Source organism: Drosophila kikkawai, chromosome X, assembly GCF_030179895.1.
Source record: "Drosophila kikkawai strain 14028-0561.14 chromosome X, DkikHiC1v2, whole genome shotgun sequence".
NCBI lineage: Eukaryota > Metazoa > Arthropoda > Insecta > Diptera > Drosophilidae > Drosophila > Drosophila kikkawai.
The window spans coordinates 16,376,313-16,402,775 of NC_091733.1; the positions used below are offsets into that span (position 1 = coordinate 16,376,313).

Genomic DNA, 26,463 nt, shown 5'->3' on the forward strand with positions numbered 1-26,463 from the left:
TTCCTTGTATTTCTATCTATCTATTTAAATAATAAAACCTCCTGCTAATTTCTCTCTGTGTGGGCTAGCATAATCTTTGAAAAGTGGTGGGCAGCTAATTTGGTGCTCTGATTTGGTCATTTGACGTTCCCAACGACCATTGTTTCGTTTTCGTAGCAAGCTTCTCCTTTTTGTTGTTTTGCCTCACTCTTTTTTAGATATTTTTGTTTCTTTTTTTTTTTATGTGCCCCTTGTGCAAATTAAGTTTTATTAATTTAATTTTTTAACGAGCCGCGATCGACGCCAAGATTTATAGCTCGGACGCCACACATCGTTGGCGTTGGCCAGACTTATTTATTGAGACATACACCCATCCAATGCGGCTTATTTATTCTCTAATTTCGTTCGCAGAAGGCATCGTAATGATCGCTGATGAGGTGTTTATGAGGTATTCCGGCATTTTGCATTAGTCACGGCCTTTGTTTTTTTTTCGGTTTTCGGGGGCGTTTTCGGTTTCGGTTTTTTTGATTTTTGTTTTTTTTGTTTCAGATCGTCGGCATTACCTCTTTGTCTTTGGCATTTTTTTCTGTTGCAATCTGGGGCAGAGAGTCGGTCATTAGGCAAAAGGGGAAATCGGCCCGAATCGATCCGAAAATGTGAGAAATTGATTTGGGTATGGTCAGTGAATCGCCGGAAGCCCATCTTAGGTGTGGATGCTGATGGTAATATGAGCTCTTAAGGGTCTAAGATATACGAGAAGAGTTTTAGTCTATATAAGTCAATGTCTTTCTTATTTTTAAACAAATATTTCACGTTCTCTCGGTTAGTTTTAACTTAAATTTAATTAATTTTTAAATTTTAAAATACATTTTTTGGGTTTGAAAATTACAGAAAATATCAATTAATATTAATAAAGTATGAATGGGTTATTTAGTATTATATTTTATTTTGAAAAATATGTAGTAATTAAAAATAATAATTAAAAATAATATTTAAAATTCAAAATTTATTAATAATTTTAAAACATTACTGTAATAATTTTTTATTAATGTTTAAGCAATAAAAATATTTTTTTCTTAACAGAGCGGTTTTAGCAAATTCTTTGCTTTGTAATTCGCAACTGGTTCTAGACAATAAATAATAGTAATGGCATAAACTGATGACATTTTGCTCTATAAGTTTTCCTACTCTTATTATTTAATATAGACTTTTATAATATAAAATTCTAAAGCAGCTTTTAATATACAAAAATTTTTAATTTTCAACAAAAACTCCTTAAATATAATCAATAATATATATACCCTAAAAAATATACCTGAAAATCCTACATTATATCCTTTGATTTCCCTATACCCTCGAGAAAACACTGGCCTGCAGGACGAAACCCCCCCTCTTGCCCAGCATTTATGGCACTCCATTTATGCGAATGACCCTAATGTATGAGGGGCGCCGTGTGGAAATGCGCTAATCGGCCATTTGAAAGCGGCCATCTATCTATTTGGCCCGGCCAAACAGGCCAGTATATGTGTGTATATATTGTAAGTGTTAAGTTGTGTGCTGTGAACCCATGTACACCCACAAATATTGCCCACTTAGCGGATCTATATACTCTCCTCATGGCGGGAACGAAAAGTGCAGCGCGGAAATCAAACAATGCCATTAGGCTAATAATTGCCGCTCGTTATTGTTGTAATTGCCAAAGTGGCCGAAACACAGGCTGAGGCACTCTTGCCCTGCCGGCGGGACTAAACGTATTAATTAAGCTATTTATCTAAACTAATGCGAGCATTTAGTGGCCAAGACAAGAAGCAAATCGCACTCATTAGCTGGCACAGTCTCCTCTACACACCACTCTACCCCTTCAATTTTCTTCGATGAGCCGCCGACGACGACGACGACGACGACGTCCCAATCGCTTTTTTCTCCCAGAGATAATTGGCCCGGATAAGTAGTGCCAAGAAGGAGGGGGAAAAGACCAGCTCAGGCCCGGGATTGATCGGGCCAGGAATAGGGCCTAAGGCAAGAGCTGCTCTCCAGGATTGGAAATGGCACACTTGAGAAAAACTTTATCTTAAAAGGATTATAATAGAGATCTTGAAAATCCAGTTAAATTATTTATTGACCCTTTTCTTTCGGTGCATCGGCTTATCATCGCACCGCATCATTAGCTTGATTATGATTATCAATGAGCACATCGCCAACGCGACCGCGGCCCTGGCCAAGCCACGTTAAAATAATACAAGAACTTGTCTTTGTCTTTACGAAACTGGAACTGGAGCTCCAATCAAGCCCCGGGCTTTGTCTTTGGCTGCTACTCCAGATTTAACTTTGTTTTTTTTTTACTGACCACTGACCACCACTGGCCTTACTCCGCCCTGAAGTTTTCTTACAAAGAAGTCCATAAACTTTCATGTGAAATTAAGAGAAATATAAAATGAAATATATAATTTAAATGTAAAATAAAATCTATAATTTAAATATTAAATAAAATTTATAAATAACTTAAAAACTACTTAAAAAACTAAATAAAATAGATAGAAAAAAAAAAATAAAACAAATAAAATTCATCAAAATAATAAACAACCCTATAAAAAAATCTGTAAAATATGTAGAGATAAATATTATAATAAAACAACCTTAATATAATACATAAAATAAAAAATTAAAAAAAAAATCAAATAAAATTTATAAATAACCCAAACACTTCTTTAATAACAAATTAAAAAAGAAGTAGAAAAAATATTTAAAAAATAAAAAAGGAATACAATTCACAACACTCTTTTTAAAAATTCTATAAAATATATAGAAAATAAATATTAATATATATAAACATATACAAAACCCTTTAAAAGCAAATCAATTTATAAAACAAATCAATACAAAAAATATAAATACAATAAGAGCTCCTTAAAAAAATTATTTAAAATATGTAAAAACTCCTTAAATACAGAAATCATCAAATAAGTTGTTAAAATTTTCTTAATTTCTTCAAAAATTTATATTAAATAAAACCCTTAGGGTATCAGTATAAGTCTTTATCCCTAAACAACAGCTAAACAACTATCTCCACTTGTTTTAAATTTTCGCCTTAGTTTCGTTTTTGGGTTTTTGGTTTTTGGCTCAATTTTCCAAGAGAGCTACCAAGATGCGAGATCCGATTGAGATACCGGCCGATAAAGACGATGGTATTGTTGGCTTTCGAGTCGCCGTGACAAATTGCTGGGAGCTGGGATTCATTTTTGGATTCAGATTTGTTTCTGCTTTATATATACAAAAAAAAAATATATATATATACTCGTATAGGGTTTCTTTCGCAGCAGCTCTAATCATTGTGATTAGCATAATGAGGTTGTCCGGGCAAGGGGAATGTGGGGATTATACGCATATATTCGTATATATATCGATTCTGTCAGCTGTTGCCGGTTTCTGATTTCTCTAATGGAGCCACAGCCCGGGGACAGAAACCCCGCCTCCACCTCCACCTCCCCCGACTCCTGCACTTACACGTAATCATAATCGTAATAAAAGGCCACATATGGTTGCCAGGTAGCACCGATGGTGGTAGCATAGGTGAAATGGGTATGGGTATGGGGGGACGGGAAGTGGGTGTATAGGGAGGGTGTGGAAATAAGAATGGCAGGAGGTACACACACACACACACTCATACACACTCTACGCGGATGAAATGTGGTCATATTTTAACGGAAAAGAGAGACGTGGAGGGAGAAAAGTAAAGCGAACCATCAAAAAGGCAACAACATCATCATCATAAGCATCATACCCCAAACACTTGAAAAAAAAAGTTTATTTTATTATTTAATTTTTTAAAACTTTTAAGATATGATTTTTGAAGATTTATAAACTTTTTGGAGTGCTAATTTGTATTTGAAAAATAATTTCTTACTTTTTTTTTATTAATATTTTCTTTTTTTTATAAATACATCTCCAAATTCGTACTTGGGAATTCTAACTGCAACCTTGGCGACTTAAAGCAGTGCTTCATTTGCTTTACTTTGAATTAAAATATTTCTTTTTATATATTTTATATATATTTTGTATATATTTTATCCCTATAAAATATATAATTCCACCAGACGACTCCATCTAGTCAAGTTTTTTTAGCTTAAATCTAATTTCAATCGATTTGTAACACCCACAAAACCGCTTTATATAAATTCAACAGATTTAAATAGAATTTTTTTCACTGCATAAATGGCAAACCACCAATCTAGGAGCTTGCCCCGCCACTCATCGGCAACAATATAAAAAGCCACAGACACTGTCACCGGGCACTATGTTTGACAGATGGACTTGCTGCTGAAACCGAATGCGAATCCGAATCCGAATCCAAACCCGGAATCTGTATCTAAATCCAAAGCTGAGCTGAGCTCATCTAATTTCTGGCATTTGTTCTCGGGGGCTCCCCTCCTCGGATATATCCTGCTGTTCATCGCGTGTATCCTGCCGACCGCAATATGAATGAAGTTTTAATAGATGTCTACGGTGACACATTAAAGGCCAGCCAAGCGTGGGGAAAATGCTACTGACAATGGGAAAAGAATAATGAATCGCAAGATGCCAAGATGCAAAGATACAAAGATACAAGATACAAGAGAGCTGCTGCAAGAAGCTGGAAATATGAAAATACGCACTCAGATTTTTACGAGCTATACATCTGCTAGTGTTTAATGGGGGGATTGCTTAAAAGATCATAAAAACGTAGACATAGTTCGAAGAATTATGCAGTTTTTAATTAGGGGGGATTACGTATTACTAAGCTTAAGTGTAACTTAAGACTTAAAGGGAAACTTTGATGATTGAAAAGGGGGAAATTCTGTATGACTTGCTTGTTATTAGAAGAAAATTAACACATTATAGCTAAGTAAAATAAATAATAAATTATGTTATTATTAATATTATATTTTTAAAAGATTTTTTTATAAAATACATGTGTTTAAGATACTCTAAAAATATCCTTAAATCAAGAAGAACTTCCCTTTTTACCCACTTTTCTTAAAAAGAACCGAAGATATTCTGCTAAACTTGTATACCTTTTATAATTTAAAAGAATTACTTTCTATTATTCACATTTCATGTATATTTAATATTTATATGCATATCACTTTTTCCCTGGCCGGAAATATTCCATATTGATAACAGAGAAAAATTTGCTGTAACCTTTTTTATCGTTGGCAAACTTTTGAAAGTTAGTCACTTGCCTCCGACCACCTTTCTGCTACAGTTTTTTGCCTTTTCCCTCAATATATATTTATATATATACATATGTATCTCCCCAATCTTTCACGTAATTTTCCATAAACATAAAAGTTGCCTGCTTCCTTCCGAACTCAGTGTTGCCACAAAGCCCTGCATATTGTATTTATATTTTGTGATTTTAATGCGGCATTTTGTGGCTGCGGCTTCCTTTGTGTATAAATGCACTGAGAGAAACTATTATAAAATGTATATAAATAAATGTGAGCGATTTAAACACAGATAACTAATTATTTCAAGTACCCATAAAAATTATAAAAAAAATTTTTAGCACTTCCCCAGGATATCCTTAATCTTTCAGCAGTGTGTGTGTGTAAGCTCAACATTAACAGCAGCATTTTTATGACATAATTTCTGTGTTGTTCCACAGCAAGAAACCAAAAAAAAAAAATAAAAAATGGCAAAAGACAATCTACATATGTGGGCAGGGAATCCCGAAACTCCCCGACTTCGATGACCCGGCAGGAGTCTGCTGTATAAGGTTCGGTATATACAAGGATGAGGGCGGTTGCCCTGGACTTTCCGCCGAGTTGCCTCCCTGAATTGTAATTACAAGCATGTAACCTAATGGCACTCTCCGCTGTAAGCGGAGAATCTGTTTTTACGTTTCTTGTTTTTTTTTTTTTTTGTTTATATCATCTTTTTTTTTTGTTTTTGTTGCCGTGTGTTCATCCTCCTCCGCGTCATTTGGGTTTTCCTTGTGGCTTAAGTGGTAAATGGTGTACAAAGAGCACTGGGAGGTGACATCAAGAAAAAGGTATAGCTTAGCCAGCGGTGTAACAGACTTTAAGGGATCATGTTTTACTCAAAAATATGTGTTTTTTTATTATTATATAGTCAAGGAAGTTTTATATAAATAGTTATCTTAAAGATATAAAAAACGTATAGCATTCGTTCAAGCCTATCGATTTCTTATTAAAAAATATAAACTTCAATAAAAGCAGGTTTAAAAAACACAACAAGCATATGAAATCTAGATAAGCAACTCAAATTTATTTAATAAAGACAATAAATGACATTAATAAGCGCATCATTATACGCAGTAACCTTTGACCCCACCCATAACACAACCAGTCACACACACACACACTCGCACACACACACACCCTCATTAACACCCGCCCACGCTCACAGAAAACAAAAACGCGGCCCCAACATCGCCAATTGCAGGTGTAATATTTCAATGTGCGTGGGCCTTTAACCACCCACCACCCACCGCACCCAAGCACTCTGCTAAATTTATACTCGGGTTTTGCTAGGCACTGCAATCAGTACACTGAACAAAATAACGGGAACCTATGTTAAAAGGTAACAAAAATTTATTCAGAAATCTAGAACCTAAGATAATTTCCCTTTTTTTAACTTTTAAAAAATAATTTAAATATATCAAAAATTATATAAATCAAACATATTCTTGATCAGCCTCAAAAGCCGAGTCGATCTAGCCATTTCCCACAGAAAACGATTTATATATTATTTTAAAAATGTTTAAAAATTAAAAAAAAACTCTAACATTGTCTTTAAGGAAGTCAAACGTATTCCTGATCAGCCTCTATAGCCGAGTCAATCTAGGCATTTCCTACAAAAAAACATTTATTTTTAATTAAACAAAATTTTTTTAATTTTAAAAACCACTACAAATTGTTCTTAAGTAAAACTGTTCACAGTTTTTTTTTTTTTATTTCTTTAACTTGAACCCATAAGTTTCTCGCAGTGCTTAAATACGATGGAGGCCCTAGCCGTGAGTCGAGTTATGTGGAGAGCCTAGAAGAGGCCAGAAAAGATACCCAGAATAGAACCTCGCACCGGGGCCTTGTGGGTGTATTATCTTTTGAATTTATTACCTACAAATGTTATTTCTAGGACGTTAGACACCGCGTTGGAAGCTGAGTTGGAAGTCAAGTTTTATGCGCCCGCCTCATCAGCGCGTTCATTAGGACTAGCACCACTCCACCCACCTTGGAAGTAAAAAAAAAAAAAGAAAACTGAAGCCTGGAAAACACGCAACGCAACACAACACAAGCTGAAGAAAAAAAAAATTAGAGGAAAATTGTGAAAGCAAGAAAGGAACTGAGGCTGAGGCAAAAACATCATTAAATTTATGGTAGACTTTGGCCTTAGCATAGGACGTAAAACAGCTCGAAACAAAAGCAGCTTAGAGGCGAGATGACTCCAAAAAGAGGGGGCGGCAGGGGGTGGTGCCTTGATATAGGGGCACAACTTTGGCATAATTATACCAGGTGGGGGCCTAGGCCAAAACTAAACATAGCAGTGGTTTTTTCAAGAATTTAAAACAAGTGAAAGTTTCCATTTCAAGAAATTGGGCAAAGAATTTATGTGGTGTTAGATTTTTTTAGATACTAATTTAGATATATATTTTACAGTGATTTTACATTTTTAAAATTTATTTTTTATATATTTTCCATATTTTAAAGCTTTACTTAAACAGTTATTTTTATATATTTTTACCAAGACCCTTGTTCGTTTGGCATTCGTTTTTGAGAGGCAAATCCATTATTGAAATTTAGTTGAAAGTTGCACAGTTTCCCACCCCCCTCTCACAATTTTCCCCCGCAATAACCAAACGTTTACCCTTTAGTTTCTTATTTTTCTGTTCACATTCTTGCGGTTTCGAAATGGCGCAAAAAGAATCTGCTACTTTTTATTTGGCTTTAGGGCGCTCTTAACCCTTTTGGCTTAACCCAAAAGACAGCCAAACGGACAGTTGTCTGTGGGTAAACTGTTGCATTTCTCAGATCCGCGTTTTCCCAGCTATTTTCCGCATGCGTATGCGTATGTGTGTGTGTGCGTATGTGTGTGTGTGTTGCTTTTCCCCGGTCTTTGACATTTACAACAGTTTTCCAACAGAGAGAAAAGGAAGGGGCTTTTCATGGGGGGTCATGACAGTTAGTCATAGGATGTTTACAGAAGGGGTATGCGAAACCACACACACATACACATACATTCAAAAAGGGGTTGGGAAAAGGGGTGGAGGTGGGGGGGTGGTGTGGCGGAAAAGCAAGACAGCGACAGCGACCATAATGGCGTCATAAAGATGATATCATAATTTCCTACTTTGCTTTCCTTTTTCCCCATTATTGTGCGGTCTCCAACCGCCCATCCTGCTGCTTCCTTAGCTTCCTTAGCTGCGCTATTCCTCTGGTTTTTCATTTGTTTTCCTTCAGCTACTATTGGTATTTTTGTTTTTCTTGGCAGAAGTTAAGCTTTCCTAGGCAATTTTTTGATAAAAATGACAAATATAGGTTTTTTAATTCATTTAAAATGGTATCCAAAATTAGGCAAGGAAATAATAATACGAATTTTTTGTATAACTTTATAGCATACTTTTGGCCAGCAATTTTAATTATTTTTTTTACAATTTTGTGTTAAACTAATTGTTTATGACTTTTTGATATTGTTAAAGTTAATAATAATCACAAAAAAAAAAGAGAATTCTGCAATTTAACTTAGTTTGGGCAAAGAAACCTTATTTTTTAAAATTTTTTGTATAATTTTATAGCATACTTTTGGCCAGCAATTCCAATTATTTTCCAACTATTTTATGTGTAAACCTAATGTTTATGAATTTTTGTTATTTTAAAAGTAAGTAACAATCCCAAAAAAAAAACGGGTTTATTTACCTTTGGCCACCTCGTTTGCCAAGCCAAACAATTCGTCCAGTATTTGTCAAGCCGTCAGACGAGGCTCCTCTAAAAACACCTTCCCTTCCCTTAAAATGCTTGCAAATCGTTCCAGGAAATTGAGCGAGCTGCACAGCACTTCAAGTAAAACAAATACAAAAACAAAGAAAAAAGAAATTATAACACTAAAAAAGAGGGATAGAAAAAAAAACAGTAAAGAAAAAAAGAGGAAATTCCCTTTTGTTTGAAGGAATTATGAATAAATTTAATTTTATCAAGTTGAGAACCCCTCAGAGGAGCAGAAATATTTAGTATAACTAAACGAAGCGTGCCCGCTGCCGCTTAAAATCCCCAAGTCCGGAAATTCATTGAGGTCCTGCTGCCTGCTGCCTGCTGCTGTTCGGGGGAAAACTAGGCGAAAATATATACATATACCACCCCTTTTTTTCCTCTCCTAAACCAAGCATCTATTTTAAGCATTCGGAGCGAGTGAGGGGGAGACCAAAGTTCCGAAGACTGGAGACTGAAAGTGATTGTGGGGTTAAGAGGAAGCGATAAAAAAAAATTGCGGAATTTGAAATTATGCTTGAGATCGCAAAACGAACTCGGGGAATCCGCTTTTAATGGGCTCTACTACTTGGAACAAATGAATAATAATCCACCGAAGGGTTTTGCTGCTCCTGGAATTTCAGTTTTATTAATTTGCATCCGCTTAGGAGTTATTTTCAAGGAATTTTTAAAGTAAATTGTTTTTTTTTTTTTAATATTTTTAATAATATTTGAAGAGCATAAGGTGTATAAATTTACTAAAAGATAAAAGATAAATAAATAGTTAATATATAAATAAAATTAAGTTCTATTTAAAGTAAGAAATAACTACTAAAAAATCAATAATCAAAATATTTAAATACCTCCGATTTGTTTCATATTAAATATATATATATTTTTTAAGGTATACACAAGCTATAAAAATATATAATAAATATATTATATTTTATTACTTCGTAATGGCTACTCTTTTACGATGTTTTGGCCTTCATTTAGCTGGCCATATTTCGTGTTAACATTTAACGCCGCCCTAAAAGCCAAACAAACCGCAAAATGTCCCACTCTCTCTGTCTCACTTAAAGTTCATAAAATTTTATTTGCGTTTCATTTTCATTTACTTGCATTTTATTATTTTATTTTGATCATTTTCGTGTGGGGGAGGAAGGTTGTTAAGGCCAAATTGACATGAAATCAAATGAAGAAATTTTTATGAAGCTATTAAAGCGAAGAAGACGAAAGCCGACAAAAAAAAAGGAAAACAAATGAAAAGCGGAAAAGGAAGTGGCGCGAAGCGGAAAAACATATTTTCGAGAAGAAGAAAAGCGGAAATCAAATCAAGAAAAATTAAAAAGCCGTAAAAAGTAAAAACAGCAAAGGAGAAATTAATCAAGAAATATTAAAGTTAAAGCTTAAATTAAACCCGAAATTTACAGCTCTAACTAAATAATTAAAATTCAATTATTAAACATAAATATCTCATTGAAGAAAATGCATTTCAATTGCATAATTTTGATTAAGATTCTGATTAAGAGACCAACATTTACAACTCGTACTATTTTTTAATTCCAGCTGGCAAATCCCTTAAGCCAAACCCCAAAAGTTCCCATCAAATTTGCCACCAAAAATTTACATTAACCCCATGGAGTGTGAATGTAAATATGTGCCAGGAGATACGAGGATATGCCGGCACATATCTCTTTCAGAATAATTAAATGGTAAAATGGCAAAATAGTCCCAGACTCCGGTCTTTCACTCGACTTCCTCGAGGCATCTTCCCTGACACATGGCTGCACTGGCCAAAAAGTTGCCCAGGCTTTACTAAAATTTAATTAAAAATATTTTTTTATATTAGTTTTTAGTTTTTATTAAAATTTATTTGAAATAAATAGTTTATATACATATAAAATATATGAGTATTGTATGATTTTATTTTGTGAGTGTAGGAAAAGCGGGGAAAACTGGCAAAGTGTCTGGCTCGAAGGGGTTAAATGGCAAAGAAACTGAAAATGCACACACTCAAATGAATTAAAATGCAATTGAAATATGGCAAATGGCATGCGTCGGTCTCGAGAAAACAACTTAAAAAGACGACTCTGAGATGGCGGCTGGGAAAAGCGAGGAGAAAATGCCAAGAGAAAGAAAAGCGGAAAACGTCACTTGTCTGGATTCAAGAAAATGCATGAAAAAAGGATTAGGAACCATAAAATACCCTTAAATAATATTTATTATATTTTAGATAAGTAATTTAAATTTAAAACAAAAGTATTCCTTTTTTAATCTGAAAAAAATTAAATATATATATATCCTAAAAAATTTTAAATTTAAGAAGGTTAATAATAAAATATAATTTTATTAATTTCATTAATTTAATTAGTGTAATAAATTTAACTAATTTAATTTATATTAATTTAAATTAATTAATTAAATTAAAATTAAAATTTAATTTAATTAATTAAATTAAATTTCCTTTTGAATTTTAAATGGAATTGATTAATTTTGAATTTTAAATGGAATTGATTAATTTAAATTAAATTAATTAAAATTAAATTAAATTATATTTAATTAATTTTATTAGTTTAATTTCATTAATTAATGTATTAATTGTATTAATTTTATCAATTAATTTAATTTTAATTAATTTAATAAGTTTAAATAATTTAATATAATTTAATCAATTTATTTTAAAGTTCAAAAGGGATTTACTAAACTGTTTAATTATTTAAAAACATTTTATGAAAATATTTCATTTAAAAACCTAGTTTATTAATTTTTGTAAATTAAACATAAATATATATTATTAAATTAAATATATATTATTATTTAACCAAGTAAATTCTCCTTGTGTTTTACTAATAATTCCATGAATTTCGGTTATTCAATATCTCTGCACTTTCCGCACTCTATTTATTATTCCTTAAGCTGATTATGCCATTAAGCAAATACGCACAAAGGACATCAATCAGCCAACTGAATGAAAATTATTTCACTAGACGACAATTTACAAAATGCGAGTATTGAAATATTGCCAAGATCATTTAATTATAAATTGTGAGCATAATTAAAGAGCAACAACAAATGCCAGACACAATGGCCAAATGCGCCAGCCAACCAAACCGTTTCTTCCCAAAACCATTTTCCACCGCCATCCATCCACCCACCCTTTTAGCCATTTTCCGCCCAACACTTGGCAACGCTGGCTGGACTTAAGCTTCAAACACTTCTTTGTGTCACTCAGGTATTTAACCTGAAGGCGGCTAATTGGAAATTTAAATGCCGCTTCTTCCTTCAGATCCTGCGCCCACACCCAGGCCCATGCCTACTTTGACGCCCATTTCGTCTCATGTCTAATTAAACGTGAAAATCCTTGACCTTTGAACCTTTTGTAGCAGCTTAGCAGTATTGCTGCGGAAATCGAGAGGGAAAACCCCTGGCGAGCTTACGAACAGGAAGTGAAATATTTGCCTTGACAATTGGCTTGGCAGGGAGGGTAGGGAAAGTGTTTGTCCAAGGCTAAGAGTTCTAGGAAATTTATATTTTAAATAAATTAATTTATTTATGTTATATTGTATATATATTTGTATATTTGTATTTCTTAATTTTTGGTTGCACTTTGAGAAAGTAATAATAAGAAGAAAATGTGTTTTCTCTAATTTTCTCTTTAAATGGGTTTTAAAAATTGTTAACTATTACTGCAGTAAATCCAACCAATTTCACAGTCAAAAGTGCCCCAAACCCAAAATCATAGCTTGATTTTACTGTAAACTACAGTATAACGACGTAACGCCTTACTATATTTGACTGTAACAACAGTTTTGTACAGTTTCGTACCGTTAAAACCACTACAACAAAATACATTGACTGTACTTTACTGTAATTCAACCCACAAAAATGGTATATTCAACCTACGAAAGTTTTTTCTGCGTAAAAAAATATATTTACATACTAACTAAAATATTATATTTTTTTTTAACTTATGACATATTCAATTAATTGTTAAAATTAATTAAAATAATGCCACAAAATTGCTATAATTTAAATAAAAGTTATTTCTATGGAACTTCTATTAAAAAATATTAAATTTAAAATATTAATAATAATAAATAAATATTAATTAAATGATTAATTATTTTAAAAATCTCTGATACTTATTTTAGTCAAGTGCAACCTTTGCCCCTTCCCTTGAATTCAAGCTTCCATTTCATTTGAAAAACATGTTGGGGTAACAACAACAACAGCAGCGACATTTGTTATTGTTATTTCAAATGGCGTCATTGTTGTTGTACCAGTTGTTGAAAACGCAATTCCGATACGAAAAATTCCCCTTCGAGAATTCCTCCTTGTCTTTCTCCCATCTCCCATCTCTCTCCCCCCTGTCCCTCGTGTTTTTACTCCCCCACTCAAAGTGTAGTTCAGCTGGAGTGTGAATCATTTCCGTTCGAATTTGGTTCATTGCATGATTTTCACATTAAAGGTGGGGGTGGGTTAAGATCTTTTTCGTAGGACCTCCTTGGACCTCGCTTCAATGCTCTCCCTCCGTCTGATTGTGTTTTTTATATATATTTTTCTTCTTTAACTTTAACATTATTGACGTGTTGGGCCCCTTAAAAATAGAAAAAAGCAACGCTTCAGAGCAGTCTTAGAGGGAATTCGCTGAAGAAGCACAAGATGGTATACAAATTCGAATAATTTCTTATAATTTATATTTAAAAATATTGTAAAAAATATATATTTTTTAAGCTGAGCTTGTAAATGGCTTAATCTCACTGACTTTACCCAATTAATGGTTGGCCCCGAGTCGGCTACTTTTTCTGTGTTATATATTTCCCTTTTTTTTTCTCAGCTTATTTTTTTTTATTTCTGGCATTATTTGCGCTCGAACGGTTTGAGTAGCATAATAATTGCCCTACTAAAAAAACAGCCGGAAACGGAAGCGCTCATCACACATCTCCCAAATCTCCCATACCCCTCTTCCTCTCTCTCTCTCTCGTTGGCACCCACTTGAGGTGGAAATCGAAATCGAAATCGTTAAAAAAAAAGAAGACGAATTTTCGGCCTGACTAAATAGAAGTATCAACGCCGAAACTCAATTTTCAAACAACAACAAACGCGCGCGCTGAATATATATGTATATAAACACAAATATGTATGGCAGACAAATACGAAAAACACGCTAAGCACACAAAACTTTAATATTTAAAATTTTCTATTGAAATGCCAGAGCAAACAGGCAAATAAAAGAAACGAAGGAAGCCTCAACTTAGCGAAGAAAACAAAAAATACAAAATACATCAGCTGACGGAAGTGGCAGGCGTTACAGATTTTTCGTGGACTGGAGGATGATGGACAGTGGCATTGGGTGTATAAATTAGTAGATAAAAATATTAAAATATAATTATAATATAATAATAGGATTTGTATTATTTAAAAATATTTTTTTTTAATATTTATTCTCTTAAGTAATTCGACATATGTATAGATTTCTTTTTGAAGCAACAATTTAGTATTGTTAATATTTACTATTAATTTGTTTTAAGATTTATTTTATAAAATTAGATTTCTAGAATTTCAATAATGATTAATGTGAAAAATTAAAAGCATGAATTAATTTATATAATAGTTTATTTTATATGTAGGACTGTACTTTAGGAAGTTTTTTTTAAATAAAAAAAAATTAAATAAATGAGTAACTATTGTAATATTTTTAAGCTTTAAATAAGTAAATACAACGAATATAAAAATAAATATTAACAATGTAAATGCAAAATTAAACAAAAAATAATAATATTTAAAATTAATTTATTCCTAATATTTAATTACAGTATAAAAATACAAAAAAAATATTATTAAAGTAATAAATACTCGCTTAATAATTGATTTATTTGTTTAAATTCTTTAAATAAATAATAATAATTCAAAACCAAACTCCCATCTAAGTTATAAAAATTAATTATTTAAATTTATTACCATTAGTCCCACTGTACCATGGCGCTTCCTTCCAATTTTCAGCTGTCATCGGACACAGAATAACAAAAACAACTGCAATCATAACAACACTAAAGAGGCAGAAGACAAACAAAAGCAACAATAAAAAAAAAAAAAGAAAAAGAAAATATATAGTGGGTAGAGGAGGAAGAATGGGAAGATGAAAATTCAAAGTCAAAAGTGCGGCAATTAGAGCAATTTCCCTCTCTCTCTCTTTCTCTATCTCTGCAACCTTTACTCCGCGGCGATCATTTCTCCAACGTCTTCTCTTTCTTCCCCAGCTTTTCCATCTCTTTCAGAAATGTTCGCCTTCTTTTTTTTTTATAGACAAGAATTCATTGGGCTCTTCCGCTTTTCCGCTCTCGATTATCCGCCGAAAGTCAGAGGCTTAACTAAGTAAAAACATAATAAAAGTTTTATTTTTTTGTATTTAATTCTAAAAAAAATAGTTTCTTTAAATGGAATATTATATGTCTATAATACAAAAAATAAAATATATATATTATAATATTGCAACCTTTATTTGTTATACAAGCTCTATTGTTATTTTTGAATGCCCTTAAAATTCCCAAGTTGGAATTCAGATATTTTCTAAACTTGACTTATAAGCTAAAATTAGTTTTGTTTTGTAATTTTTAAAGTGAATTTTTAAATTGCTTTAAGCTCAGCCTCGCAACCTCAAAATTCTGGCTTCCACTTTAAAATTTTTCTGTAAAGTATTCTTAATTTTAAGATTTAATTTTGCATATATTTTTTTAGAAAGTCGCTCTTTATTCCCTATTTACTGTATTGGTCCGCATTTTATTCATCTGGCTCATTGACATTTGAAGCGTCTCGTGTTTCCGCCTGCCGCGGCTTTCCTTTCCCATTCTCTCGTGCTCCTCCCGCTCCTCCCGCTTCACCGTTTGTCGTTTCCACTAAGTAAGTAATCCCGATAAACAAGAGGAAGAGGAACAGCATCCAAAATCCCAGGAAATATGCACAAAAATGTACATAAATTCGTTTGCCAGGCGAAGCAAACTGATCCACACGTGTGTCCCTGTGTCTCTTTCTTTAGACCCTCCCCCCTCTCCCCCTTTTCCTTTTCTCCCCCTCTTTCTCCGTGTCTCTTTACCCCATCCCTTTTGCTCATCTGCCGTTCTTGGTCATTCATTCCCATTCATTCAACGCTTCATTGCTGCGGTAATTGCTTCCAAATGCTTAAACGCTTGCATTGTAGCTGTTCAAAGACACTGCGAGAAATTTTAGGCAAGTTTATGATATATTATAAAAAAATATTAGGTGCTTAGATTAAAAAAAAAAAAGAAGAAAACAAGGCGTACATTTCATGAGAAATTAGTTTAAAATCTTATCAAAATTAGGGTTAGTGAAAGAAGTTATAAAAAGGACTCTTAAAATTCCCAAGTACCTTTTTGTCAAGCTGTTGCTGTTCAAAAAAATGCAGAAAAGTTAGCTATCTATAAAAATATATATATATATTTAATGCAGAGATTTTATTGTTGTTTATTATAATAAAAAAAGAATGAAAGATTTCCTGTTTAATATTATAAATCCCCCACATTTAGCTTAGTGAAAGAAGCTCCAAGTTGTTCCCCTTAAAATTCCCAAGCACAAATTCTGTGACATTCTTATGCATATTAATATATAAACATATATTCCATAAAACTAAAAAAACTTTCAATAATTACTGCCTGATTTAATTATATTTAATTTCCTATTCCAAAGCTTGAGTTGCCTTTTGTAATAAATATAAATTATTATAGATTGCATTTCATTTATTGTTTTTCTTTTCAGTGCACCATGATTCCTTGGTGTTCTCTGTGCCGCTGCAGCCCTCCTTCCTCTCCGGCAGACAGTCTTCCTCCTCGGTTTCAAGTTGGGATGTCCAACATGTGTCGTCGTCATTGATTTGTTGTTGATGGGCATGCGACGGCTGCTCTAGAGGAGGAGGAGGAGGAGGAGGAGAGGCTGCATGAGACGAGGCGCGCCCAGCAGCTCTGTCTGTCTCGCTCTATTGACATTCATCTGTCACAACCCAAAATTCAACTCAAAAATCCGGAAAGAAAAAAACAAAACAAAAAAAGAGATTCCAGAACGAACGAGATTTTTGTTGGTTTCACGTTATCTATCGTTATTAATTTTTTAGGAGGCGTATTAGAGCGTATTATCTATCGCAACTATTTGGGCTTGGAAATAGCTCTTAAAATGCAAAACTAATTCCAATATTTTATTAATTCATTTTAAAAGGTTCATAACTAATATTTAGAAATATAAATGCAATGATTGTTAATTTTAAATAAATTTTGTTGTAGAAATACATAATTTTAGGACCAAATACAAAGATCAATAGTATAACCAAAGACATTAGAATTATTAAGATGCGTAACGTAAGGAAGATTTAGGGTTGCCAAGGAAGCAGAGTTGCATTTTCTTAGGGCTGACAAAAGGTCAATGTTACCACTTTAATATGATTTATATTTCTGTTCTAAATGAGTTTTATATTTATATTTTTAATAATTTTGTATCTAAATGATATATTTCCAATTATGAGGTCAACAACTACGCTTTCAGTACAAATATTCCAAACTGAATATCTCTCTAGTGAGCTGCGCGGTTCTAATTTCCAAGAGCAGAACGGTATAAAGGGTATTATCTTTTATTTAAATGTGGAATACGAAAGGTTTCTGGGTGGCAGCCAGTATGGAAAGTTCTCAGTTTTCTCAGCATTCTGTGCCAGTCGAACGCTCGCTTTTAATTATGAGCCTGGTCTTTGTTGTAGACTTCTCTTTACAGTTGCTGCTGCTGCTGCTGTCTTCTGGAACTCTTTCTGCCTTTTGCCTTTTGCATGTGCATTTTATTTAAATTTTTAACCCCATTCCCAATCGCATGCAACAATAAAAGAGAGTGCGCGTGTTGCCAGCCAGCGGCGTGAATTGTCAATAGTTCTTCGAACTGTTGCAAGAAAGAAGGGGGGCGTTGGGATATGGAAAGGCGTTCTTAAAGTGCTTTGTCCCCGAAGATCGTTGGAGAAGAGAGAGAGAGAGAGAGAGAGGAGTGACTCAGGAGGTCACAGTGACTCGAACTGGGATGCTGTAAAGGCACACTTAAATGTTAAAATAAAAAATAATTAAATTTAGAATATTTTTTATATTTTTCATCAGGGTTTTAAAAATGAAATCTGCAAATATTTTAGCAATAGAATTAAAAAAAAAAAACAATTATTATAAAATTAAAATTAACAATATATATATTAAAGATTCTTCATTATGGTTTTAACAATGAAATCTGCAAATATTTTAGCAAAATAGGTCTAAAAAATATTTATTATAAAATTAAAATAAAATATATATGTATGTATATATTAAATATTTTTCATCAGGGTTTTAACAATAAAATGTGGTTTGCAAATAATTTAGCAAAATTAGTCTAAAAAAATTCATTAAAATAATTAATTATTAAGAAAAAATATTTTTAAGGAATTAATAGAGTAAATTTTCTTATCCTTTATTCATAAACATTTTAAAATAAATATCTTGTTTTGATATACAAATTTGTATAATTTATGTGACAATAGTTCATTTTTTAATAATTTTTTATAATTTTTATAATAATAGTTAATTATTATATATAAATCTTATAATATTTAATAATTATACAAAGGTTAAAGATTGAATCCTGAAAGGTTATAAGATTTTTAGACCAAGACCAAGGTTTAAAATTGTCTAGAAAATCTCTCGATAACCCCTGTTGGAGTCCTTGGTCTTCCTGAAATTTCCCTGATATATGTCACACATACTTACATATATACAAACGTATATGTACATAAGCACTATATATGCATGTTCAATCAGATGTGGGGCATGCCCGCTGTCGCTGTCACCTTTGTGTGGCACTTCCGGATCTTCATTTTTTTTTTTGGGGGGGGGGGGGGGTGGTAACGGGAATGGGAACAGTGACTGTTGCATCTGCCGGCCACCAATCAAGATTTTAATGCGTCGGGGACCCGATGGCTAATTTATGCCGGGCTATAATATCACTTAAGCCGCCCCCCGACTGCTGCTCCCACTACCACTACCACTACCACTCCTACTCCTACTTCTCTTTCTTCCCCTCTCCCTCCCCCCAAGATGCACTGTTAGCGGGTGCCTCTGCTGCTGTTAATATCCTTAACAGTTTGAACGAAGCGACCTGGTTTCGCCTGGCCCTCCGCCGAGGTTGCCTTTGTTCGTTTGACTTCGTTTAAATTTAGTACAAACACACAGAGTCGTCGTCCCCCCTCAAGTGTGGTGGTGGTGGGGGGGGCGGGGGGGATGTGGCTTCGTTGGGGCCTCGGCTGGGTTCGGTTTTTGATGTTCGGCTTCTTTTATTTTTAGCAGAGGCACGCGAACGCAGTTTCGGGAACAGTTTTTCCGCCTTGGCTTTTTTGCATGCGCGTGCCTCTGTTAACAGCGACCGAGACGCCGACGCAGACGGCGACGCTGGCAGAACTGCAGAGGCGAACGAAGAACGAGCGACGACGAATTCCCAGCGATTTTCCTATAACAAGTTTTTAGTACGTGTTCCGCCGTGTCAGCAGACAGTCGTGTGATTCGGTTGCATGTTGCTCCCCACCGCAACAGCCCGCAAGAACAACAACAACAATAACAATAACTACCAATAAAATCACAACAAAAATAAAAACGCAACCCAAAAAAAATTTAAAATAATAATTAATAATAATAAAAAAACACATAAGCAAGTAAAAATCGCAGAAACAAAAATAAGGAGCAGGAATACTAAAAAGGCTTAAAGGCAACCATTATTTTTTTAAGTGATAACCGAAAATGCAAAACAAAGCAGGCTGCATGAAAGCCGCACAACAACAGCAACAGCAAAATATCCCCGCTAAAAAAAGGAAAAGCCCAATTAAAATAAATTAAATCTTTTTTTTTTAGTTCATTTGTGTCTCTGTGTGTGTGTGTCAGTGTATGTGTGTGTGTGTGTGTGTGTGCATTTGTGTTGGCCAACTTCCTGTGCAACCGGTCTGCGAAAATAAAAGAAGAAGGCGACTAAGCATCCCATTCATCCAGCATCCGACACAAGTTGCACCTGCAGCAACAACAAAATATAAAAAATAACCAACTACAACAACAACAACAACAAGAAGAAGAACAAAATTCTAGAAGTAGGACCCCAGCCAGTAAACCCGTTTTCTTTTTTCGAGGGGCGGCAAAGAGCGCCTAGTCGTTGTCGTTTGTTGCCTCCAAGGCCAAACACAAAATCCACTTGGCCATAACAACAAAACACAACATCAGGTCCAGGACAGACCCACAAAAGTCGACAGCAACAACAACAACAACAACAACACATTAAGAAAGCATAAAAAAAATTACAACAAAAATAATACCAGCAAAGAGAAGAAGGCGAGGAGAAAATTCGGCGACATTTATACTTGGACATTTCCCTCTTATGGTAAGTTGTGTCTGGATTTACCAAGTGAAAAATTATCAAAAGAGTCAAGGCAAATATAAGAGTAAATATTATTTTTAATAGGTGTTGAGATTTGGGTAAATAAATATGAAATTTTGTGACATTTTCCTGTGGTAAAAAGAGACTAGGAGTTACCGGGCCAAACTTTAATTTACTTAACTTTTATTCACCTAATTTCTATACTTTTTTCACTGAACTAACAATTAATGGAATTCCTTTTTTTTTGACAAGCCTTTGACTTGAAGGCAGAGTTGCATTTTATGCAAAGAAAAATGCAGAGTTGCATTTTCTAAGGGTTTTTTTAGGGTTTCCAGAAGGTCAATGCTGTCACTTTAATATTGTTTATATTTCGTTACTTTTTTTTATATTTAATTATATATAAATTAATAATATTTATACTTAAAGTTTTTCATAAATATTAATCCAATTATATAAGCTTAACTATTATTATTAACCATTTTTTTTTTTAACCCAATTTCACCTTAATATTCCAAGCAATTCCATCAACTTTTCATTAGAAATTTGAAGTATATATTCAACTTTAAAAACCAACCAAGGCTCACAAGTAGCAAAGAAGGCTTAAAGAGGTTTTACAAAAAAAAAACAAATCAAAACATGTAGAACTTAGCTGCAGGACCTTTTTCCCCAAGACCAAGCAAGTTTTCGCTTTCATATTTCATGCATGCAGCTAAGTATGCTACGTTTTTTTTTGTTCTGCCCCAGGCACCCTGACTTCCATGTTTGTCTTGCATTTAGCGGCTGTTGCTTGAGTGCAAGTGAAATCCTAGCCAAGCCAATCAGTCCGTCCATCCAACCATCCATCCATCAATCAATCAATCAATCAATGCAAAATGACTTGTTCCTTTTGTTCCTTCTGTCCTGGAGAAACATGGAAAAAATGTTTCAAGTCAATTAGCAGAGGCGTCCACGTCATAAATATGGTAAAGAAGAGTGCGGGAGTGGGGGTGGGTGTGTGTAGCTACTGTTGGTGGTGTGAAGTGGGGTCAGAGGTGGTCGTATTCCGCTTCCGGTCTTTGTTAATGGAATGATGGCCAAAAAACGACGCCCTTAACCTGCAGAACTACGCAAAGTTCACGCTTATTGGGCACGTTTTTTTTTCCTAATATTTATTTTTAATTAATAGAAAACTTAATTAAAAATATATACAAATAAAAATATCTAATTTGAGTATATATATTAGTTTTTATTTATTAAAGTAAATTTATAAAGGTGTCATTTTTTTACAAAAGAACAAACGTTGATAATTCTTGCTGATAAAAAGTTGTAATTAATTGTTTCACATACAAAAAATGCTTTAAATATTTAATAATATTTATTGATTATTATTTTTATTTAATTCATAAAACTATTATATTCAAAAATATTCAAAGGATTTCTTTAAGCCGCAAATAATAATTTTTTATATCATTTTTTAATTACATATAAATATTTTTGAGCTCTAAATAATTCCCAAACTTTAATTTTTAACCTAATAATTTCCTTAAAATAGTTCTTAATTTAAAAATAAAATTACTACCATCAATTTGAAAAGTGTTCTTAAAAAATTTCAAAGACAAACTAAATTATTTTGCCTTACCTTGGACAGATTTGAATTTGTTTTGTCTCCGATTCTCTCACAATTTAGTTGTAGTTTCGAAGCGATTCACTTGAGAACTCTGTTAGTACCCCCCCTCCCCTCCCTCCCCTCTATTCTCTACTCCATTAACTTTTAGCCAATTGCCGAAAATGACAAAAACCAACAGGAAAACCAAAAGCAAAAGCAAAAAAAAAAAGCTGCAGCAAAAATCTTGTTTGCCAATCAAATTTTTCAAGTGGAGACCACAACAAAGCAACAAAGCAACTGAAAAGGAAGGGAGTAATAGCGAAAACAACAAGTGCGAGAAGAGGAGAAAAAGTGCGGAAAAAATGGTTGGAAAATTCGGAACAATATTTCTCCATCCATACAATTTTCCATCTCTCTCTCTCGCTTCTCTCTTTGGCCTTTTGTCAGTGGATTCTTAAATTTTTGGCTCTTGAAGTCATAAAATTTCAGATTTTTCTCGTTTATATATATATCTATGGATACTTTTTTTTTTAAGTCGAAACTTTTCTAATCAAATTAAGAGGGAGGCAGGCGGAAAGCCTGGCAGTGCGTTGCTGTGAAAGTGAAAATTATCTAAGTCAATTTAGAGACGGCTGTAATATAGAGTTTACAGTGCGGTTCATGATGAAAATATTGTTTAAATCTTGAAGGAAATAAGTCTAAAATTATGTCTAGATCTTTATATATGAGTTGTATATTTTATTATTATTAAATAAAATAATATAATTACCGAAAATTAAATAAATAAATAGAAAACCTAAAGCTAAAGTTAGATTTTTATAAAATATATACTTCTTTATACTATTTATATATATATTGAAAATTATATTTATATTTAAAATATTTATATTTTCTATTTAAAATATTTATATTTTATATTTAAAATTATTCTACAATAAACCAGCAGAAAAAACATAATTTTAATAGGTAATAAACTTCATAGTTAGTAAAAACTTGTATTTTAAATGAAAGTTTACATAGAAATAATATATACAAATTTCAAACAAGTCTTGAATTATTTAATAATTAATAAAATATACATTTCCCCTACAATGAAAAACCATAACACTTGGATCGATAATAAAATTGCTGAAATAAAATGCTGAAAAGTGAAATAATAAATCCACAGCCAAAGGATATCCATATCCGAATGGAATCCATGAAATTCGCACAACTTCACAGACTACTCAAACTCTGATCCCTTGCCAGTGATTTAACGATGTGAAACGCACTGTGCTGCTCCATAAAAATGTTCATCATCATTTGTTGCTTCGCCCAACTGCAAATGGGCAAAAGTTTACACATCTCAATGACCTTGGGTACTACTGAAACCTCGCAAACTCCCACAAACACCAGCAAAAGCCACGCAGAAAAAAAAAAGAAAAAATAAAGAACGAGAGAAAAACGAAAAAGATATTTATTTATAAATGTGATGCGAAAATGGCGAGAGGTGGGAAATGGGGGGGGAGGAAAAAAATAGAAAAGTTTGCTGCATAAAACTGAATTACCGGAAATTGGCCAACAAAATAAAAGGGAAATAAACGGCAATGCGAAAAAATGCTCTAGCTCTAGCTCTAGGTTCTGCTTTTGGCCAACTCTCTCAAGCTTTTCGGCCAAAAGTAGGTGGCCAAAATGGCGAAGAGGAAACGAAAAAGTTTTTACCTACTTTACAAAAAGCGAGAAGAGGCGAAGAAGCTTCGAAAAATGAGAGGAAAAAATGTATATATATACACATAGTACTTATACTTTTTTTATAAACAAGAAACTAGTGCAAAAACTTGGCTCAAAGGCATTGCCAGAAAATGTCAAATAAACCTTTAAAAGTTCCATTTTTGTAAAATATACATAATGTTACTTAAGGCAGGGACTGGCAAAGAGGTGTGAATATATTTATTAAAATATTTTAGGGATTTATTAAGGGGTAAATTGCTAAATATTCTAATGAAAATTAAGAAATACATATTAAACTTGATAATATTTAAAGAAATATACAAAATATGGGTAACAACTTTAAATTTAAGGCTGAAAAATGTTACCCCTTCCGGCTTTAACTTTACTCCCTTTTGGTCGCCAAAAAGTATGTCATAATTTTTGCATATGCTTCGGTTTTCATTTAAATATTTGCCTGACTTTTCTCTTTCCCTTTGCCCTTTGTTGTTGTAATTGCAAGTGCGCCACTTGCTTTTGACACCTGCTTTTAACCAGGGGCGGAGTTTCTTTTTTTTTTTTGGAGGGGTCATTTATTATGGCCAGCTTCTTGGCTTTTACCGAACTCTCACTCCACTCTTGTGTTTTTGCTGTCGCCGTTTGTAATTGACATGAAAATTTAATGCCATAATTTTATTTTGCACTTGGCCTACCACTCCTCAACCCCCCCCCCCCCCTTTTGCAAGAAAAACTTTACTTTTCACCCCCTTTTTGCCATAGCTTAGTGTGTTGTTTGCCTTTGTGCTTTTTTAGATTAGAAAAGTTTTGTCCTTGTTTGCAATTTTTATTTGTTGTTATTTTTTTATTGTATTTCCTGTATACATACTTCGTTTAAACATATATATGACCTACGCCTATGCCTTTTACACTTTTATGTATTTTCTTTATATTTTTCTTCAAGTGGAAAGTGTTTTGAGTGTAGCAAAAGGGCAGTTTTACGTTTATTATTCAAGCTTCTTACTTGATTTATAATAAATTCAATTTCATTTAATTTTTGTAAGGTTTAATTTAAGTAAAATATTTTTTTTACAATTTTTTTGATGAGTACATTTTGCTTTATTTAAAAACTTTGTTTTAAAAGGTTTAAAATTAATATTTAAAATTCTTTTACAAATTGTAAATATTCTATTTCAGGCTTAAAATACATATTTCATGAATTTAAATATATTTTTATAAAGATTTTGTGTTGAATATATGATGAAATGTTTTTAATAATTTAAAGAAAATATATTTTAGTCCCCAAAACACATTCTAAAGAGCGCACCTACAATTCTTTAGAAAAACCCCCTGAAAAAGATAAACCTATATTTACTTTATTTAGTTATTCTTTAAGGAAAAAACATGGCACTTTAGTTGAGCTGCAATTGAGTTGAGTTCTCCCCGCCCCCACTTTAGTTAATTTTCATTTATTTGCCGTCGAACATTTTCATTTCGTTTGGCCGCCGTGAAAATGTTTCGTTGAAAAACGCCGCCTCTATACGTTTTTCTTCTTATTTATATACCTTTTTATACATATATATATATTTTTTTTCCTGAAGTTTGTGCGCTTCCATTTGAGCAGAAAATCGCGACGCTCTTTTTGCATTTGAATGACCTGCCACGCCCACCAAAAAAAAGAAAACCCAACCAAACGCCCCTTTTTGGCAGCGAGAGAGCATGCTTAATAATTCAATTCATAGGCTCAGGCACGAGAAGGAGTCACGGAATACAAAACAAGACCAACAAAAAAAATAAAGAAAATAAAATATATAAAAAAATAAAGGCAGAACAAAATAATAAAAAAAAAGGCAGCACAAAATAATAAAAAAAAGGCAGCAAAAAACTAAGTTTCCCACTCATCCTTCGTTATCCCTGAAGGGGCATCCTTAAACAGAGTGACACCGTCCAGGAAGTGAGTCCTGCCCTTGTCCATTTCACCTGCCCCCTCCACTCCTTCACATTAGAAGCAAACAAAATGGGCAAAACGAGTAAAAAAAAAAGAAGAAAGTCTTGTTTTTTTCCACCGCTGTCTGTTTCTGTTGTTTGCCTTCATTTGCATATAAAATTTTTATACAACCTGCAAGCGTTTATATGTCTAACCGTCCCGGTTTTGGCCCCCCTTCTAGGCCTGCCCAACTGCCTGTTTCCATATCCTGACCATGTCCCTGTCCATCTTATTGCGCAACGCAGTTCGTTTTTTAGGCAGAAAACCCTGAAGGAAAATATATAGAAACTATGCTTGTGTTTTATTTTATTAATTACCAAAACACACTTAACAAATTTGTTAACAAAATCCTTGAAGTTAAAGTGTTAGCTTGTCTATAAATATTTCTAATGAAAAGCCTGAAAACATTTTCCAAATCATAACTCTCATTTGAGTACACACTGTAGTGCTCTTCTTTATAGTATATATTTTTGTTTTCCTGTTTTTTTTTTCTGTCTGGGAAATTACAAAAGGGATGAAAGGGCCAAGTTAAGTCAAACTGTCTGGTTATAAAAAGTTAGAAACCGGGCCTAAAGCAATGTATTTTTAATGCCAACTAATTAGTAATAAGAACTGGTATTAAAAAGGTTTAAAAGTAAAATATTAATATTAAAAAATATTAATATATTTATTTGTAAACAACTTTGTGACTTAGTTATTCATTAAATATTTGAAAACCATTAAATACCATTAAAAAGTATAATTTTTAACTACAATTTAACTTAAATATTGCTTTCCTTCATACAAGCTCTTCATTTTCCCTTGGAAAATTGCCTCAATCTAAAATACTTGCTCAT

General features: G+C 33.0%; 1 protein-coding gene across 1 annotated transcript in view; it reads left to right on the forward strand.

Annotated features, from left to right (window-relative positions):
* The first annotated feature begins 19,500 nt into the window (after positions 1–19,500).
* Positions 19,501–26,463, forward strand: part of kirre (kin of irre) — a 44,606-nt gene continuing 37,643 nt past the window's right edge. The window contains exon 1 of the mRNA XM_017162652.3: positions 19,501–20,375. The gene's annotated coding sequence lies outside the window, so the exon portion shown is untranslated. The remainder of the gene's footprint in view (positions 20,376–26,463) is intronic.